We start from the raw sequence: 20,530 nt of genomic DNA on the forward strand, positions 1-20,530 counted from the left end.
ACTGATGTGTAATTACTGATGTGTGTAAATAGGAATAAAAGAGAAATGTGACTGAAAACAAAATTTTTCCAACATTATGGACAACGGTTTACATGAATGATTGAACTTACATAGAAGTCTCAAGAGTAGAAGTCATGGGTGTTGACATGTATATAGGCAACGGAGATGGTCATAACCTGACAAATGGAGATAACTGACATCAACAAACAACCAAATCCCAGCACAAAACAGATTCCAAAAAAAAACCTCATGTAAGCAGACGGCACAGCTGCACTATTATAAACTTGCCAACATTAAAAAAAGCCACTGCTTAAAAGCAGTATTAAAATAATTACAATTATTTTCAGTGTTTTTGAATTGAGAAAGCAGCTTTTAAAACTAAAATTAAAACCCAGCTCAAAAACACAATGTATTCAATGTAGCAAGCTACTAAGATCTGCAGAAAGTTAAAACTGCCATTATTCTCAATGCAATATAATGCTTAGCCTTCCTGATGCTAAGAGCTGTGAACAGCCTGATTAAAATACACAAGAAAGCAGCAAATTCATACATTACAAAGCTTTAAAAAAGCACTTTCGTATTTCTTATTAACTTAAATTAAGTTAAACCATTATCTAAATAGTTTGTAATTGACTTTATTGACTACATGGAGTTAATTGAATAGTATATTTAGTACATGGCTGAAAACGGCTCTGGTCAACTGCACATATAACAACTGAAAGGGTTCTATCTGTACTCTTCTCTTTTACTTTATTTTAATTGATAATTATTTATGTTTTACTGATTATGTTTTAATTGTAATTATGTGTTAAAAACACAGTTGTAAAGCACTGTGAATTGCCCTGTGTATGAAATGTGCTATACAAATAAATTTGCCTCGCCTTACTTTTCACATTAGTACAAATTTTCTGTGTTTTCATCATTTTTCTCTGAAATATAGAAGAAAAGTGGTAGACTATTTGTCATTTTTGTGTTGCTAGTCAGCTTTTAGTGTGATATACAGCAGTCAATGGCAAAAGACAAATAATTTTTTGATCTCATTTAAGATAATAAAATTAAATTTAGCTTTGTCACTGACACCAAAACAGCCAATGTCATGTTGACATTTCAGAGGAGTCTTCAGGGACTCTGAACATTGACAATTATGATGACATCAACCTCTGTGAGTATATGGTCTTTGTCTTCACATATTTTCACAGTCTGATAGCTCAACAATTTTACAACAAACTGTAACTTTAGTCACTTGAAAAATTATCTTTATCGTATCTGAAATCCTTCAGATCTTCAGATCTATCCCCATGACCATGTACTGACCCCAAAAGAGCTGAAAAATGTAGGTCAGCATCAGGGATGTGCACAGGTAGACCTGAGGTGTCCCTCAAGACCTGCCCCTCTGGCCTCGGTGCCCTTCTGGCGATCTTTTTTTTTTTCTTTTTTTTTTTAATTATTTTTTTCCTCATTCAAAGAAGACAATAGAGTCCGCATCGACATGACATTATAACCATATTTTAATATTCAGTTAAATCCAAATAATTCCCAGTGCCTCCTGTCCTTCCCCCAGTCCTCCTCCTCTCTCTGCCTCTCTCTCCTGCTCTGCTTGTGTTCCACTCATGCTTCTCAGTAGCTCTGCTGTTGCTGATCACACATCTCATGGCCTCGACTTTTTGCAAAAGACAAATTAGTAAGAACAGTGGTGCCTTTGACTTACAACTGTTTAAGCAAGTGTTTGTCCCGTTCCCCACAAGTTGGGCTGGTTAGTGTAGCCAGTAGCCCAATGCTAGCGTGTGTCTGGTGATTCGCTGTCGCAAGCAGAGAGGTCACGGAGGTCACGGCCCACAGCCCAGTGATGCTAATTCAGTGCGTTTGATAATGTGAGGAGAGATGGAGGGGCGAACCAGCAAATCGACGAAAATCCTCTGCTACTTATTTGCGTGAAAAGTTGTGAGTACCCAGTATATTTCCAGAGTCAAAAATCTATAATAGCCTATTAATCCAAACTGTGTCTAAAAGTGCGTGTTGTTGTGGTGTCAGGCTGAACAGAGGCAGTGGAGTTTGGAGTTTCTGGGGAGTGGACCAGAGGAGCACATCAGAGGTGAGCACCCAGACACTAGGCTTCATGTTACATTCACATTGATTGGGGTATTACACATAATATTAAAGTTAAATCAAATCCCCTTTTTTTGGAAATTATTGGGATGTGAAGTTTCAGATTATTAAATTATTGTCATAGTCATTGTTTGTCAATATAATAAGTTACACAAGCATGAAAAAAAAAATCTGTATGTCTACAACACAGGTGTCCAACATGTGGCCTGGGGGCCAAATCTGGCCCACCAAAGGGTTCAATCCAGCCCCTGGGATGAATTTGTGAAATGCAAAAATTACACTGAAGATATTAACAATCAAGGATGTTAAAATCATTTTAGGTCATTTCAGTCTAAAGTGGATCAGACCAGTAAAATACTATCATAATCGCCTATAAATAATGAAAACTGTAAATTTGTCTCTTTGTTTTACTGTAAAAAAAAGTAAAATTAAACAAAAATGTTTACATTTACAGACAAGTTTTTTTACAAAAAATATGAATATCTGAAATGTCTTAAGAGAAGTATGTGGCATTTTAATAATATTCTCCCTGTTAATTGATGTTTCGTGTATTTGTAGATCCACTGTGATCTCTAAGTTGTGATTCACTTGTATAAATGATACAAATTTTTAGGTTGTTCATATTTGTTCATGTTATGTTGAAGTACAATTCGTAGATGTAAACATTTTCATTACAGAATTTACTTTTTTCACTCAAAAGTTCTTATCCTATTATTTATATTATTTTACTGGTCTGGCCCACTTTAGATCATATTAAGCATATGTGGCCCCTGAACTAAAATGAGTTTGACACCCCTGGTCTACAATGTTCATTGTAGTGCGCATTTTGATGTTTCTTATTCATCCATTGCAGCAAAATTCCAAAAGGAAAGAGTAAAGAAACAGAGGGAAAGAGACTTGCAGCAGGCAGCCCAGAGTACCAGCTCTCTTCTGTCCTGGATCAAGCCAAATGTCAGTCTTTATGCACAGTTGTGTCAAATGTGCAGTCCTAGATTGGTTCTATGGTATTGGTTTGTTCAGGTTGATAGAGGTTGTTCGGTAAATTAGTGACTGTCATGGTTATGTGACTCAGTTGTGGCTTTGTAGATTTTTACACGGTTGGGTGGTTCATAATCCTCCTCTAGTCATTTTTTTACTCCTGGACTCTTAAGGCCTGTGCTCACTGTACTTTACAAGTAGAATGTTTTTTTGTTTGTTTTTTTCTAGTTATTTGGTGTGAAAAGTGTAAGGCCATTGCAGTAGTAGTACATTGTTTTGTAGAATGCTAACATATGTGTAATACTGAATAAACAGTGATGGCAAGTTATCGCAGACCAATATTTATGAAAACGCTGCAGATCAGGATTGTCGGACTCAGGAGAGGGGTGCTCTTTTTCGTTGGCTGAGGACTTTCCCCTCTAAATGTCTGTGCACACCACTGGTCAGCATTGACAACATCCAAATTTGATATGTCAACTTAGATTTGACCTTGAAAAGGAAAGTCATGGTTGACACTTACAGTACTCATCCAAGAACTTCCCAAGTTGCACCTACATTCTAAACATGAAGGAGATTGGCACATTGACACTGATGGACAGACAGACAGACAGATGGATGCTGAAGGTGAAACATAAAAATAATTAATTCATTTTCAGAAACGCTTAATCCTCGAAAGGGTGCTGAAGCCTATCCCTGCAAAACATAAGAATAAAAAATCTATTTAAAAAATTTGAAAATACATGCATCCCTTTTCTTTTATGCAAGGCTCTGTTTAAGATACAGAAAACTTGTCTAAAAATATAAAATCCTCTTAATTTCACCTTTTTCTTTTATCCCTGATTCTGCTGGCAGACTACAGTGGATGGCTAATTTGATGCTTATGAAACTTGTGGAGATCGATTTCTGGTGAGGAGGCTCATGTTTTATGGTGATGGAGAATCTTATCCCCCTCAAACCCTTTCCCCTCTCTCACAACACTGGAAACAAGCCCTGTCCACATTGACTCTGAGTTTTTAAGACTACAAGTAGTGGGATGTAGTATAGTCATAGATCTGGTACAGGGACTATGGTGTGGAATTAAAGCATGTTAAGTCAAGGCAGCTGTGGCTCAGGAGGTAGGGTGGGTCGTTCAATAAGAGGATTGGTGGTTCGAATCCTGCTATGTCCTAGTCATGTAACATTTCACCCACTTTGCCTCCAGTGCTACTCAAGCTGGTGTATGAATGTTTTGTGGTGGTCAGAGAGGCTGTTTGGCATGGATTGGCAGACACACTTCTGTCAGCCTGCCCCAGAGCAGCTACAGATGTAGCTTACCACCACCAGTGTGTGAATGTGACAGTGAATGAATAATGGATCAAAAATGTAAAGCGCTATGGGTGCCTTGAAAAACACTACAGTAATCCAATTCATTATTATTATTATTATTATTATTATTATTATTATTATTATTATTATTATTATTATTGGAGTCATTTAGTTTTTTCTTTTGAAATGAAATATTGATTAAACAGTTACTACTGTCTGAGCTCAGTGAACCTATAACCAGTGACAGCACAGGAGCTGTTTTTAATTAAGAACTTACAAGAGCATTTGGTTGCTGGAGTCAAATTTTTACCTTCATAAATATGCTCTGCTTAAGTAAGGGATTAATTACATTATAGTAAAATAAATCCTGACAATCTTATTCAGAAACTTACAGAGCCCGGGAAGGGACATGCAAAAAAAAAAAAATGATTGCGTTATTACAATAGTTTTAACGTATTATGTTATAATGCAATAGTTTTTGCACTGGGATCCAGTCCGGATCCGACTGTGCTAGGTCTGACACACCACCCTGCCCTGTGCCCTATGCGTGTGTAGTTAAGATGACCGTAACTCTTTCATTATTTGTCCGATCAGAAAAATTCTAATGGTTTCTGAAACCTGAGACACTGCTTTATGGACATTCTCGGGTCAATGCGAAAATTTCACAGGCACCTGTCCTAGAAGCCGCAAAATCAGCCACTCTGTGACTGGGGACGCACACAGTAGACTGGATTCATGGAGCGGAGAAACGGAGTGCATAACGGAGGGGATAACGGATTGGATCTAGTGTTGTAAAATGTAGGCAAGATGGTCACCCGAAATAACAAGACCACCCTGGAGGTTTATGGATGGATATGTGACCAAAGGAGCAACTGATGGAGCAATATCTGAAGACGAAAGGTAAAGTTCACCCAGTTCCATTTCCCAGTGGACTTTCGACATGACTGAAGCACTCTCTGCTTTTTTCTATGTAGTTTTTACTTGTTTTACTTTATTGTATGTGTAAATTGATGCTTATATTACATGGTGGTTTTATAGAATGAAGTACGAACCATGTAGAATATATGTTAGTTTGTAGTATGTTGGACTTTCTGTGCGTAAAAGTGCGCATGACGCTCTACAAAATAAGAGTGCATACGCTGATGTTTGGCGACTTTTTTACTCAATAGTGCAATTTTACCTTGTCTTGTTTGTGTAATATACTACGGAGCCCGGGAAGGGACATGAAGAAAAAAAAAAAAAAAAAAAGTATTGCGTTATAACGTAATAGTTCAAAAGTATTGCGTTATAATGCAATAGTTTTTGCGTTGTAACGCAAAAGTATTGCGTTATAACGCAATAATTTTTGCGTTATAATGCAAAAGTATTGCGTTTAAACACAAAAGTATTGCGTTATAACGCAATAGTTTTGTATTGGGATCTGCATTCTGGATCTGACTGTGTCAGGTCTGACACACCACCCTGCCCTGTGCCCTATGCATGTGTAGTTCAGATGACCGTAACTCTTTCATTATTTGTCCAATTGGAAAAATTCCAACAGCTTCTGAAGCCTGAGACACTGTGCTTTATTGACATCCTCAGGTCAATGCGAAAATTTGACGGCACCCGTCCTAGAAGCCGCAAAATAAGCCATTCGGTGACTGGGGATGCACACAGCAGACCGGATTCCTGGAGCAGAGAAACGGAGCACATAATGGAGTGGATAACGGATTAGATCTAGTGTTGGAAAATGTAGGCAAGATGGACATCCCAAGTTCCATGACCCCCCTGGAGGTTTACGGATAGATTTGTGAGCGAAGGAACAACTGATGGAGCAACATCTGAAGAAGAAAGGTAAAGTTCACCCAGTTCCATTTAGTGGACTTTGTACATGACTGAAGCACTGTCTGCTTTTTTCTATGTAGTTTTTACTCGTTTTACTTTATTGTATGTGTAAATTGATGCTTATACCACATGGTGGTTTTATAGAATGAAGTACGAACCATGTAGAATATGTGCTGGTTTGTAATATGTTGGACTTTCTGTGCGTAAAAGTGCGCATGATGCTCTACAAAATAAGAGCGCATACGCTGATGTTCGGTGACTGTTTTTTCCTCAATAGTGCAATTTTACCTTGTTTTGTTTGTCTAATACATTGTTCTGTGTGTGTTATTTTTCCATGTGTCCACTGGAGGTTACATTCAAGGATGAGGAGGGAGAAGCCACGGTGATGCGCAAGGCTCTGGTGATGCGAGCGGATACTGAAGACTGTCCACATCACAGATGCAGGACGGAGGCTGAGCCTGATGATGATCAGTCCAAATACCACAGACATTCACACACATCCCCAGGATGACTGACTTTTGGTTTCAACAGACTATTTTCCATGTGCAAACTATGCCATGGGAGCCCTGCCTGGATCAGACCTGTGAACTGACAGAACTGTTTCTGACAGAACCACGAACATGAAGGCACTCTGCAGCCACAGAACGGACAAATGCCCTGTTTGTGGGGGGTAAAACACCCGTAGAGTTTGCATTTTTACCCTGTTTTTGCACAATAAAAGGCAAATACTCACATAGTTTGTTGTAAATACTTTCCATACTTTCAAAGTTCATATTTAACTTTCAAATCTTGTATCCATGTGTAATTTCAGTTTTTTTCTCTGCTAAAACTAAAAAAAAAAAAAAAAACGAATTCTGTTTTGTGTTCTTCGTCATTCTAAACTGTTATTACAGTATTAAAACAAACAGTGACTGCTATATTGAGCGTTGGAAGTGTTCTGCAAAAATTGACAAAAGGACTCAAAGCATATTTTCTGACCTTTTTATGGTCAAAATAAGAAAACAAGTCCAGGTGGACCATTTTAGGCTCAGGAGTATAAAGGATTTTAATACAATGCGCACATCCTTCTGTCTCATAGACGATTCACACTTAGCGCACATCCACCTGTATCCATGAAGCTGCACACAAACGTGAAGCTGGGCAAATATGAATTTCATTCAGAAACCGTTGGAATTTTTCCGATCGGACAAATAATGAAAAAGTTACAGTCATACTACACAGGACAGAAGGGCATGTCAGACCTGGCACGGTCGGACCCGAACTGGACCACAATGTATTATGTACGGACCTCAAGCAAGAGAGAGCATAAATGATTGCGTTATAACGCAAAACTATTGTGTTATAATGCAATACTTTAGCGTTATATCGCAATAGTTTTTGCGTTATAACGCAATACTTTTTGCGTCATAACGCACTTTTTGCGTCATAACGCAATACTCTTGCATTATAACGCAATTTGTTTTTTGTTTTTTTTACATGTCCCTTCCCGGGCTCCGTAGTTTCTAGGGAGCCCGGGAAGGGACATGCAAAAAATAAAAATTATTGTATTTATAATGCAAAATTATTGCGTTATGACGCAAAAACTATTGCGTTAGAACGCAATAATATATGCTGTCTCATGTTTGAGGTCCGTACATAATATGTTGGGCTGTAGTTTGGGTCCGACCGTGCCAGGTCTGACATGCCCCCTTGTCCTGTGTCGTATGACCGTAACTCTTTCAGTATTTGTCCGATCGGGAAAATTCCAACGGTATCTGCATGAAAATCATATTTGCCCAGCTTCATGGTTGTGGGCAGCTTTACACAGCTTTTTACTGGTGGATGTGTGCCAAGTGTGAACAGTCTACATATGAGAAAGGAGGATGTGCGCATTGTATTAAAATCCTTTATACTCCTGGGCCTAAAATGGTCCACCTGGACTTGTTTTCTTATTTTGACCATAAAAAGGTCAGAAAATACGGAGCCCGGGAAGGGACATGCAAAAAATAAAAACTATTGCGTTGTAACGCAAAAACTATTGTGTTATAACGCAAAAGTATTGCGTTAAACGCAATCATATATGCTCTCTCTTGCTTGAGGTCCGTACATAATACGTTGTGGTCCAATTCGGTCCGACCATGCCAGGTTTGACACGCCCCCTGTTCTGTGTAATATGACCTAACCCTTTCATTATTTGTCCGATCGGAAAAATTCCAACGGTTTCTGAATGAAATTCATATTTGCCCAGCTTCAGGGCTGTGGGCAGCTTCATGGATACAGGTGGATGTGCGCAGAGTGTGAATCGTTTATGAGACAGGAGGACGTGCGCATTGTATTAAAATCCTTTATACACCTGAGCCTAAAATGGTCCACCTGGACTTGTTTTCTTATTTTGACCACAAAAAGGTCAGAAAATATGCTTTCAGTCCTTTTGTCAATTTTTGCAGAATACTTCGAACGTTCAATATAGAAGTCATTTATAATTCACTGCTTGTTTTAATACTGTAATGACAGTTTAAAATGATGAAAAACACAAAAACGGATTTATTTATTTATTTTTTTTAGTTTTAGCAGAGAAAAACACCGAAATTACACATGGATACAAGATCTGAATGTTAAATATGAACTTTGAAAGAACAACAATCTGTGTGAGTATTTGCCTTTTATTGTGCAAAAACAGGGTAAAAATGCAAACTCTAAAGGTGTTTTTCCCCACAAACAGGGCATTTGTCCGTTCTGTGGCTGCAGAGTGCCTTCATGTCCATGGTTCTGCAGAAACAGTTCTGTCCGTTCACAGGTCTCACACATCCAGCGCTCCTATGGCAGAGTTTGCCCATGGAAAATAGTCTCTTGACACCAAAAGTCAGTCATCCTGTGGATGTGTTGAATGTCTGTGGTATTTGGACTGATTATCATCAGGCTCAGCCTCTGTCCTGCATCTGTGATGTGGAGCGTCTTGAGTCTCTGCTCTCATCACCAGAGCCTTTGCGCATCGTCCTGGCTTCTCCCTCTTCATCCTTGAATGTAACTTCCGGTGGACACATGGAAAAATAACACACGTAGAACAATGTATTATATGGAGCCCGGGAAGGGACATGAAAAACATAAAAATTATTGCGTTATAACGCAAAAGTATTGTGTTATAAGGCAAAAACTATTGCGTTATGACACAATAGTTTTGCGTTATAACGCAATCATATATGCTCTCTCTTGCTTGAGGTCCGTACATAATACGTTGTGGTCCAGTCCGGGTCCGACCGTGCCAGGTCTGACACGCCCCCCTGTCCTGTGTAGTATGACCGTAACTCTGTCATTATTTGTCTGATCGGAAAAATTCCAACGGTTTCCGAATTAAATTCATATTTGCCCAGCTTCACGGTTGTGGGCAGGTTCATGGATACAGGTGGATGTGTGCAGAATGTGAATGGTCTGCGCATGAGACAGGAGGATGTGCGCATTGTATTAAAATCCTTTATACTCCTGAGCTTAAAATGGTCCACCTGGACTTGTTTTCTTATTTTGACCATAAAAAGGTCTGAAAATATGCTTTGAGTCCTTTTGTCAATTTTTGCAGACCACTTCGAACGTTCAATATAGCAGTCACTGTTTGTTTTTGTAGCGTTCGACATCACGCAGCAGTCTATCGTGTCAGTTACCAATCGTGGCTCACTAGCATAGGCTAATATTCACGGGAGAAAAAGAAACACAGACCGCCATTCATTTTGGTCAGGGAAACTCACAGACCGTTTATTCTGCGCATGCTCACAATAACATTCCAGTTACGCAGGTGGACGCGCTTCAGTGTGACATCATCACGTACGCTATTTTAACATGGCTTTGTAACCATATTAACAGAATATGCTTAACAGTTTTAATACTGTAATTAAAGCCGCAAGCGGCATCTTAAGGCCCTCACGATGGGCACGTCCAGTAGAAGTATGTCCATCGTTCAGCAGGTGGCGCTCTAGCACCAAATTTCAATGTCTTCTGATGAATGGGTGTAGGACTGGAAGATTGACAGCTGATTCAAATTTGAGGCAGATCTTTGTTCGTATGTCCAAACTAAAGAAAATTTTGTATAAGTAAATCTGTAGGGGGCGCTATGCAGCTAAAATTAAATTTCTTCCATTGACTGGGTGTAGGCCTGCGAGATGTACCACTGAGTCAAATTTGAGCCAAATCGGTGTTCGTATGTCCGAATTAATGCAATTTTCATGAAGGTAAATTTGTTGGGGGTGCTACTGAGCGAAGTGGCAATTTCTTTTGTTAAATGGGTGTAGGCCTGGGAGATTGACAATTGATTCAAATTTGAGCCAAATTGGTGTTTGCATGTCTAACGTGAAGTAATTTTCGTAAAGGTAAAATTGTAGGGGGCGCTATGGCACCGAATTTCATTTTTTCCTGATAAATGGGTGTAGGCCTGGGAGATAGACATCTGAGTCAAATTTGAGCCAAATCGGTGTTCGTATGTCCGAACTGAACCAATTTTAATAAAAAAAAAAAATGTAAAAATTTTTGTAGGGGGCGCTGTAGTGCAAAATTTCAGTTTCTTTTGACAAGTAGGTGTAGGCCTGGGAGACAGATGTCTGAGTCAAATTTGAGCCAAATCAGTGTTCGTATGTCCGAACTGATGTCATTTTTGTAAATGTACATTTGTAGGGGGCGCTATAGTGTGAAATTTCAATTTCTTTTAATAAATGGGTGTAGGCCTGGAAGATAGATGTCTGAGTCAAATTTCAGCATAATTGGTGTTTGTATGTCAAAACTGAAGCAATTTTTGTGATGGTAAATTTTCGAAAAAACTTTGCAAAGTTTTCAACCTCGTCGCAAAAAAACGGTGACACCGATTCAAAAAATTCGGCTAACTTTTGATGCCCCACTTCTCTAGATACTGTACATCGATTTTGAGCTCATTCGGCCAAACGGCTTAGTAGGAGATAGTTAAAATACAACGTCAGCAAAAACGCTGACTCAGCATTTTGGAAATTTCCATCCAATATGGCCGACTAAGGGTTGGTTTAGGGGTGTGGCCATAATAATATTTTTTGTTTGTCTCCTCCTGATGAATCTGTGTACCGATTTTCGTGGCTCTACGACAAACTTCATGTTAGACGCGCTCCCATTGGCGCAATGCATTTCCACTTTTCAAGGGGGCGCTGCCGCAACATTTCTTTACTAATATCTACGAAACCTATATGTAAATTCAATTTCTCGCACTTCTGAATTTTGTGCAAAATTTGGTGAGTTTTCGTAAATATTCAGGGGGTCAAATTTGAGCTCAAAGAGCAGAAGAAAAATAAAAAAATAAAATAAAAAAAAAAGTAAAGAAAAATTAAAGCCGCAAGCGGCATCTAAAGGCCCTCACCACGGGCACATCCAGTAGAAGTATGTCCATCGTTCAGCAGGTGGCACTCTAGCACCAAATTTCAATGTCTTCTGATGAATGGGTGTAGGCCTGGGAGATCGAAAACTGATTCAAATTTGAGGCAAATCTTTGTTTGTATGTCCGAACTAAAGAAAGTTTTGTATAAGTAAATCTGTAGGGGGCGCTATGCAGCTAAAAATAAATTTCTACCATTGAATGGGTGTAGGTTTGCGAGATGTACCACTGAGTCAAATTTGAGCTAAATCAGTGTTCGTAAGTCCGAATTAATGCAATTTTCGTGAAGGTAAATTATTAGGGGGCGCTAATGAGCGAAGTGGCAATTTCTTTTGATAAATGGGTGTAGGCCTGGGAGACTGAACACTGATTCAAATTTGAGCCAAATTGGTATTCGTATGTCTAACGTAAAGTAATTTTCGTGAAGGTAAAATTGTAGGGGGCGCTATGGCACCGAATTTCAAATATTTCTGATAAATGGGTGTAGGCCTGGGAGATAGACATCTGAGTCAAATTTGAGCCAAATCGGTGTTCGTATGTCCGAACTGAAGAAATTTTAATAAAAAAATATTAAAATTTTTTGTAGGGGGCGCTGTAGTGCAAAATTTAAGGTTTCTTTTGACAAATAGGTGTAGGCCGGGGAGACAGATGTCTGAGTCAAATTTGAGCCAAATTGGTGCTCGTATGTCCGAACTGATTTCATTTTTGTAAATGTACATTTGTAGGGGGCGCTATAGTGCGAAATTTCAATTTCTTTTAATAAATGGGTGTAGGCCTGGGAGATAGACATCTGAGTCAAATTTCAGCCACATCGGTGTTCATATGTCTGAGCTGAAGCAATTTTTGTAATGGTAAATTCACGAAGAAACTTTGCAAAGTTTGCGACATCGTCACACAAAAACGGTGACACCTATCCAAAAAATTCGGCAAACTTTTGATGCCCCACTTCTCTAGATACTGTACACCGATTTTGAGCTCATTCAGCCAAACGGCCAAGGAGGAGATAGTTAAAATACGACGTCAGCGAAAACGCTGACTCAGCATTTTGGAATTTTCAATCCAATATGGCCGACTAAGAGTTGGTTTTGGGGCGTGGCCAAAATAATATTTTTTGTTTGTCTCCTCATGATGAATCTGTGTACCGATTTTCGTGGCTCTACCACAAACTTTACGTTGGACGTGCTCCCATTGGCGTAATGCATTTCCACTTTTCAAGGGGGCGCTGCAGCAACATTTCTTTACCGACATCTACGAAACCTATATGTAAATTAAATTTTTCGCACTTCTGAATTTTGGGCAAAATTTGGTGAGTTTTCGTAAATGTTCAGGGGGTCAAATTTGAGTTCAAAGCGCAGGAGAAGAAAAATAAATAAAAAAAAAAAAAAGAAAGAAAAATTAAAGCCGCAAGCGGCATCTAAAGGCCCTCGCCAAGGGCACGTCCAGTGGAAGTATGCACATCATTGAGCAGGTGGCGCTCTAGCACCAAATTTCAGTGTCTTCTGATGAATGGGTGTCGGCCTGGGAGATTGACAACTGAATCAAATTTGAGGGAAATCATTGCTTGTATGTCCGAACTAAGGAAATTTTTGTATAAGTAAATCTGTAGGGGGCGCTATGCAGCTAAAATTAAATTTCTGCAATTGAATGGGTATAGGCCTGCAAGATGTACCACTGAGTCAAATTTGAGGCAAATCGGTGTTCATATGTCCGAGGTGATGCAATTTTCGTCAAGGTGAATTTGTAGGGGGCGCTAGTGAGCGAAATGGCAATTTCTTTTGATAAATGGGTGTAGGCCTGGGAGATTAACAAATGATTCAAATTTGAGCCAACCTGGTGTTCGTATGTCTGAAGTGAAGTAATTTTCGTGAAGGTCAAATTGTAGGGGGCACTATAGCTCCAAATTTCAAATTTTTCTGATAAATGGGTGTAGGCCTGAGAGATAGACGTCTGAGTCAAATTTGAGCCAAATTGGTGTTCGTATGTCCGAACTGAAGCAATTTTAATAAAAAAATTTAAAAAAAAACTTGAAGGGGGCACTGTAGTGCAAAATTTCAGTTTCTTTTGACAAATAGGTGTAGGCCTGGGAGACAGATGTCTGAGTCAAATTTGAGCCAAATCGGTGTTTGTATGTCCGAACTGATGTCATTTTTGTAAATGTACATTTGTAGGGGGCGCTATAGTGCGAAATTTCAATTTCTTTTAGTAAATGGGTGTAGGCCTTGGAGATGGATGTCTGAGTCAAATTTCAGCCAAATTGGTGTTTGTATGTCTGAGCTGAAGCAATTTTTGTAACGGTAAATTTTTGAAAAAACTTCGCAAAGTTTGCAACCTTGTCACACAAAAACGGTGACACCGATTCAAAAAATTCGGCTAACTTTTGATGTCCCCCTTCTCTAGATACTGTACACCGATTTTGAGCTTATCCGGCCAAACGGCTTAGTAGGAGATAGTTAAAATACGACGTCAGCGAAAACGCTGACTCAGCATTTTGGAAATTTCAATCCAATATGGCTGACTAAGGGTTGGTTTAGGGGCGTGGCCATAATAATATTTTTTGTTTGTCTCCTCCTGATGAATCTGTGTACCGATTTTCGTGGCTCTACAACAAACTTTATGTTGGACGTGCTCCCATTGGCGTAATGCATTTCCACTTTTCAAGGGGGCGCTGCTGCAACATTTCTTTACCGACATCTACGAAACCTGTATGTAAATTCAATTTTTCGCACTTCTGAATTTTGTGCAAAATTTGGTGAGTTTTCGTAAATGTTCAGGGGGTCAAAATTGAGCTCAAAGCGCAGGAGAAAGAAAAATAAGACAAAAAATAAATAAATAAATAAAAATAATAATTAAAGCCGCAAGCAGCATCTAAAGGCCCTCGCCAAGGGCATGTCCAGTAGAAGTATGGCCATCGTTCAGCAGGTGGCGCTCTAGCACCAAATTTCAATGTCTTCTGATGAATGGCTGTAGGCCTGGGAGATTGACAATTGACTCAAATTTGAGACAAATCAGTGTTCGTATGTCCGAACTGAACAAATTTTTGTATAAATAAATCTGTAGGGGGCGTTATGGAGCCAAAATTCAATTTTTTCCATTGAATGGGTGTAGGCCTGCGAGATGTACCACTGAGTCAAATTTGAGCCAAATTGGTATTTGTATGTCTGAAGTAAAGTAATTTTCGTAAAGGTAAAATTGTAGGGGGCGCTATAGCGCCAAATTACAATTTTTTCTGATATATGGGTGTAGGCCTGAGAGATCGACATCTGAGTCAAATTTGAGCCAAATTGGTGTTCGTATGTCCAAACTGAAGCAATGTTACTAAAAAAATTTTTTAAAAAACTTGTAGGGGGCGCTGTATTGTGAAATTTCAGTTTCTTTTGACAAATAGGTGTAGGCCTGGGAGACAGATGTCTGAGTCAAATGTGAGCCAAATTGGTGTTCGTATCTCCGAACTGATGTCATTTTTTAAAAATGTACACTTGTAGGAGGCGCTATAGTGCGAAATTTCAATTTTTTTTATAAAATGGGTGTAGGCCTTGGAGATGGAAGTCTGAGTCAAATTTGAGCCAAATCGGTGTTTGTATGTCTGAGCTGAAGCAATTTTTGTAATGGTAAATTCGCAAAGAAACTTTGCAAAGTTTGCGACGTCGTCACACAAAGATAGATAAAGATAGATAAAATATAGATAAAAGATAGATAAAATAGATACTGATTCTGATGAATGGGCGTAGGCATGGGAGATTGACAATTGATTCAAATTTGAGACAAATCAGTGTTCGTATGTCCAAACTAGAGAAATTGTTGTATAAGTAAATCTGTAGGGGGCGCTATGCAGCTAAAATAAAATTTCCTCCATTGAATGGTTGTAGGCCTGCGAGATGTACCACTGAGTCAAATTTCAGCCAAATTGGTGTTTGTATGTCTGAGCTGAAGCAATTTTTGTGATGGTAAATTTTCGAAAAAACTTCGCAAAATTTGCAACCTTGTTGCACAAAAATGGTGACACCGATTCAAAAATTCGGCTAACTTTTGATGCCCCATTTGTCTAGATACTGCACACCGATTTTGAGCTCATTTGGCCAAACGGCTTAGTCGGAGATAGTTAAAATACAACGTCAGCGAAAACGCTGACTCAGCATTTTGGAAATTTAAATCCAATATGGCCGACTAAGGGTTGGTTTAGGGGCGTGGCCATAATAATATTTTTTGTTTGTCTCCTCCTGATGAATCTGTGTACCGATTTTCGTGGCTCTACGACAAACTTTATGTTGGACGTGCTTCCATTGGCGCAATGCATTTTCACTTTTCAAGGGGGCGCTGCAGCAACATTTCTTTACCGACATGTACGAAACCTACATGTAAATTCAATTTCTCGCACTCCTGAATTTTCGGCAAAATTTGGCGAGTTTTCATAAATGTTCAGGGGGTCAAAATTGAGCTCAAAGAGCAGGAGAAGAAAAATAAATAAAAAATAAATAAAGAAATAAATAAATAAAGAAAAATAATAAGAATCTGAGCAAGAACAATATAGCCGTTTCTATGGCAACCACGTATTTAGCCTCATGTCAAAGCTCTCGAGCTCCCCCACATGTCTGTGGGGTCAGATGTCACGTGTCGTGCACTTACACACACATGACTGACCGCGACTGGGCGTGTCCCATTGACTCCCATTCATTCTGAGCAGGTGTAAATATGCGATTTGTGCACATGTCATGTACATCGTCGGAAAGGTCTCAGTGCCGTGAATGTGAATATGTGTGAGAGTGGCGACAGTGGCGAAAGGCGACCGCGTCACTGGCAATTTCGTCCCCATGCGCCCACTGCAGACTCAATAGGCCCTGCGCCGGCTTTACTCGGCTCGGGCCTAATAAGACAAAAAAAAAAATAAATAAATAATAAAAATTAAAGCCGCAGGCGGCATCTAAAGGCCCTCACCAAGGGCATGTCCAGTAGAAGTATGCTCATCGTTCAGCAGGTGGCGCTCTAGCACCAAATTTCAATGTCTTCTGATGAATGGCTGTAGGCCTTGGAGATTAACAATTGACTCAAATTTGAGACAAATCAGTGTTCGTATGTCCAAACTGAAAAAAATTTTGTATAAATAAATCTGTAGGGAGCGCTATGGAGCCAAAATTCAATTTTTTCCATTGAATGGGTGTAGGGCTGCGAGATGTACTACTGAGTCAAATTTGAGCCAAATTGGTGTTTGTATGTCTGAAGTAAAGTAATTTTCGTAAAGGTAAAATTGTTGTGGGCGCTATAGCGCCAAATTGCACTTTTTTCTGATATATGGGTGTAGGCCTGAGAGATCGACATCTGAGTCAAATTTGAGGCAAATTGGTGTTCTTATGTCCAAACTGAAGCAATGTTACTAAAAAAAATTTAAAAAAACTTGTAGGGGGCGCTGTATTGCGAAATTTCAGTTTCTTTTGACAAATAGGTGTAGGCCTGGGAGACAGATGTCTGAATCAAATGTGAGACAAATTGGTGTTCGTATCTCCGAACTGATGTCATTTTTTATAATGTACACTTGTAGGGGGCGCTATAGTGCCAAATTTCAATTTTTTTTATAAAATGGGTGTAGCCCTGGGAGATGGACGTCTGAGTCAACTTTGAGCCAAATCGGTGTTTGTATGTCTGAGCTGAAGCAATTTTTGTCATGGTAAATTCACGAAGAAACTTTGCGACGTCGTCACACAAAAACGGTGACACCAATCCAAAAAATAGCTATTGATGCCCCACTTCGCTAGATACTGATTCTGATGAATGGGCGTAGGCCTGGGAGATTGACAATTGATTCAAATTTGAGACAAATCAGTGTTCGTATGTCCAAACTAGAGAAATTGTTGTATAAGTAAATCTGTAGGGGGCGCTATGCAGCTAAAATAAAATTTCTTCCGTTGAATGGTTGTAGGCCTTCAAGATGTACCACTGAGTCAAATTTGAGCCAAATCGGTGTTCATATGTCTGAATTAATGCAATTTTCGTGAAGGTAAATTTGTAGGGGGCGCTACTGAGCGACATGGCAATTTCTTCTGATAAATGGGTGTAGACCTGGGAGATTGACAACTGATTCAAATTTGAGCCAAATCGGTGTTCGTATGTCCGAATTGATGCAATTTTCGTGAAGGTAAATTTGTAGGGGGCGCTATTAAGCGAAATGGCAATTTCTTTTGATAAATGGGTGTAGGCCTTGGAGATTGACAAGTGAGTCAAATTTGACCCAAATTGGTGTTCGTATGACTGAAGTGAAGTAATTTTCGTAAAGGTAAAATTGTAGGGGGCGCTATAGTGCCAAATTTCAATGTTTTTCTGATAATTGGGTGTAGGCCTGAGAGATAGACGTCTGAGTCAAATTTGAGCCAAATTGGTGTTCGTATGTCCAAACTGAAGCAATTTTAATTTTAAAAAATGTAAAAAAAAAACTTGTAGGGGGTGCTTTAGCGCAAAATTTCAGTTTCTTTTGACGAATAGGTTTTGGCCTGGGAGACAGATGTGTGAGTCAAATTTGAGCCAAATCGGTGTTTGTATATCCGAACTGATGTCATTTTTGTAAATGTACATTTGTAAGGGGCGCTATAGTGCGAAATTTCAATTTCTTTTAATAACGTGGTAATCACGTATTTGACTTTATTTGAAAGCTCTCCAGGTCCCCCACATGTCTGTGGGGTCAGATGTCACATGTTGTGCACTTACACCCACGTGACTGACCCCGAGTGGGCGTGTCCCATTGACTCCCATTCATTCTGAGCAGGTGTAAATATGCGATTTGTGCACAGGTCATGTACATCTTCGGAAAGGTCTCAGTGCCGTGAATGTGAATGTGTGTGAGAGTGGCGACAGTGGCGAAAGGCGACCGCGTCACTGGCGATTTTGTCCCCATGCGCCCACTGCAGACTCAATAGGCCCTGCGCTGGCTTTACTCGGCTCGGGCCTAATAATAAGAATCTGAGCAAGAACAATATAGCCGTTTCTATGGCAACCACGTATTTGGCCTTATGTCAAAGCTCTCGAGGTCCCCCACATGTCTGTGGGGTCAGATGTCACGTGTCGTGCACTTACACCCATGTGACTGACCACGAGTGGGCGTGTCCCATTGACTCCCGTTCATTCTGAGCAGGTGTAAATATGCGATTTGTGCACATGTCATATACATCGTCGGAAAGGTCTCAGTGCCGTGAATGTGAATATGTGTGAGAGTGGCGAATATGGCGAAAGGCGACCGCGTCACTGGCGATTTCGTCCCCATGCGCCCACTGCAGACTCAATAGGCCCTGCGCCGGCTTTACTCGGCTCGGGCCTAATAAAGAAAAATAATAAGAATCTGAGCAAGAACAATATAGCCGTTTCTATGGCAACCACATATTTGGCCTTATGTGAAAGCTCTCGAGGTCCCCCACATGTCTGTGAGGTCAGATGTCACGTGTCGTGCACTTACACCCACATGACTGACCCCAAGTGGGCGTGTCCCATTGACTCCCATTCATTCTGAGCAGGTGTAAATATGCGATTTGTGCACATGTCATATACATCGTCGGAAAGGTCTCAGTGCCGTGAATGTGAATATGTGTGAGAGTGGCGACAGTGGCGAAAGGCGACCGCGTCACTGGCGATTTCGTCCCCATGCGCCCACTGCAGACTCAATAGGCCCTGCGCCGGCTTTACTCGGCTCGGGCCTAAAAAAAAAATAATAATAATAATAATAATCTGAGCAAGAACAATATAGGCATTTCCGTGGCAACCACGTATTTGACTTTATTTGAAAGCCCTCGAGGTCCCCCACATGTCTGTGGGGTCAGAGGTCACGTGTCGTGCACTTTCACCCACGTGACTCACCCCGACTGGGCGTGTCCCATTGACTCCCATTCATTCTGAGCAGGTGTAAATATGCGATTTGTGCACATGTCATGTACATCTTCGGAAAGGTCTCAGTGCCGTGAATGTGAATGTGTGTGAGAGTGGCGACAGTGGCGAAAGGCGACCGCGTCACTGGCGATTTCGTCCCCATGCGCCCACTGCAGACTCAATAGGCCCTGCGCCGGCTTTACTCGGCTCGGGCCTAATAATCTGAGCAAGAACAATATAGCCGTTTCTATTGCAACCATGTATTTGACCTTATTTGAAAGCTTTCGAGCTACCCCACATGTCTGTGGGGTCAGATGTCATGTGTCTTGCACTTACACCCACGTGACTGATCCTGACTGGGCGTGTCCCATTGACTCCCATTCATTCTGAGCAGGTGTAAATATGCGATTTGTGCACATGTCATGTACATCTTCGGAAAGGTCTCAGTGCCGTGAATGTGAATGTGTGTGAGAGTGGCGACAGTGGCGAAAGGCGACCGCGTCACTGGCGATTTCGTCCCCATGCGCCCACTGCAGACTCAATAGGCCCTGCGCCGGCTTTACTCGGCTCGGGCCTAATAATCTGAGCAAGAACAATATAGCCGTTTCTATTGCAACCATGTATTTGACCTTATTTGAAAGCTTTCGAGCTACCCCACATGTCTGTGGGGTCAGATGTCACGTGTCGTGCACTTACACCCACGTGACTGATCCTGACTGGGCGTGTCCCATTGACTCCCATTCATTCTGAGCAGGTGTAAATATGCAATTTGTGCACATGTCATATACATCTTCGGAAAGGTCTCAGCGCCGTGAATGTGAATATGTGTGAGAGTGGCGACAGTGGCGAAAGGCGACTGCGTCACTGGCGATTTTGTCCCCATGCGCCCACTGCAGACTCAATAGGCCCTGCGCCGGCTTTACTCGGCTCGGGCCTAATAATAAGAATCTGAGCAAGAACAATATAGCCGTTTCCGTGGCAACCACATATTTGGCCTTATGTGAAAGCTCTCGAGGTCCCCCACATGTCTGTGGGGTCAGATGTCACGTGTCGTGCACTTACACACACGACTGACCCCGAGTGGGCGTGTCCCATTGACTCCCATTCATTCTGAGC

Source organism: Sphaeramia orbicularis, chromosome 7 (assembly GCF_902148855.1).
Source record: "Sphaeramia orbicularis chromosome 7, fSphaOr1.1, whole genome shotgun sequence".
Lineage (NCBI taxonomy): Eukaryota > Metazoa > Chordata > Actinopteri > Kurtiformes > Apogonidae > Sphaeramia > Sphaeramia orbicularis.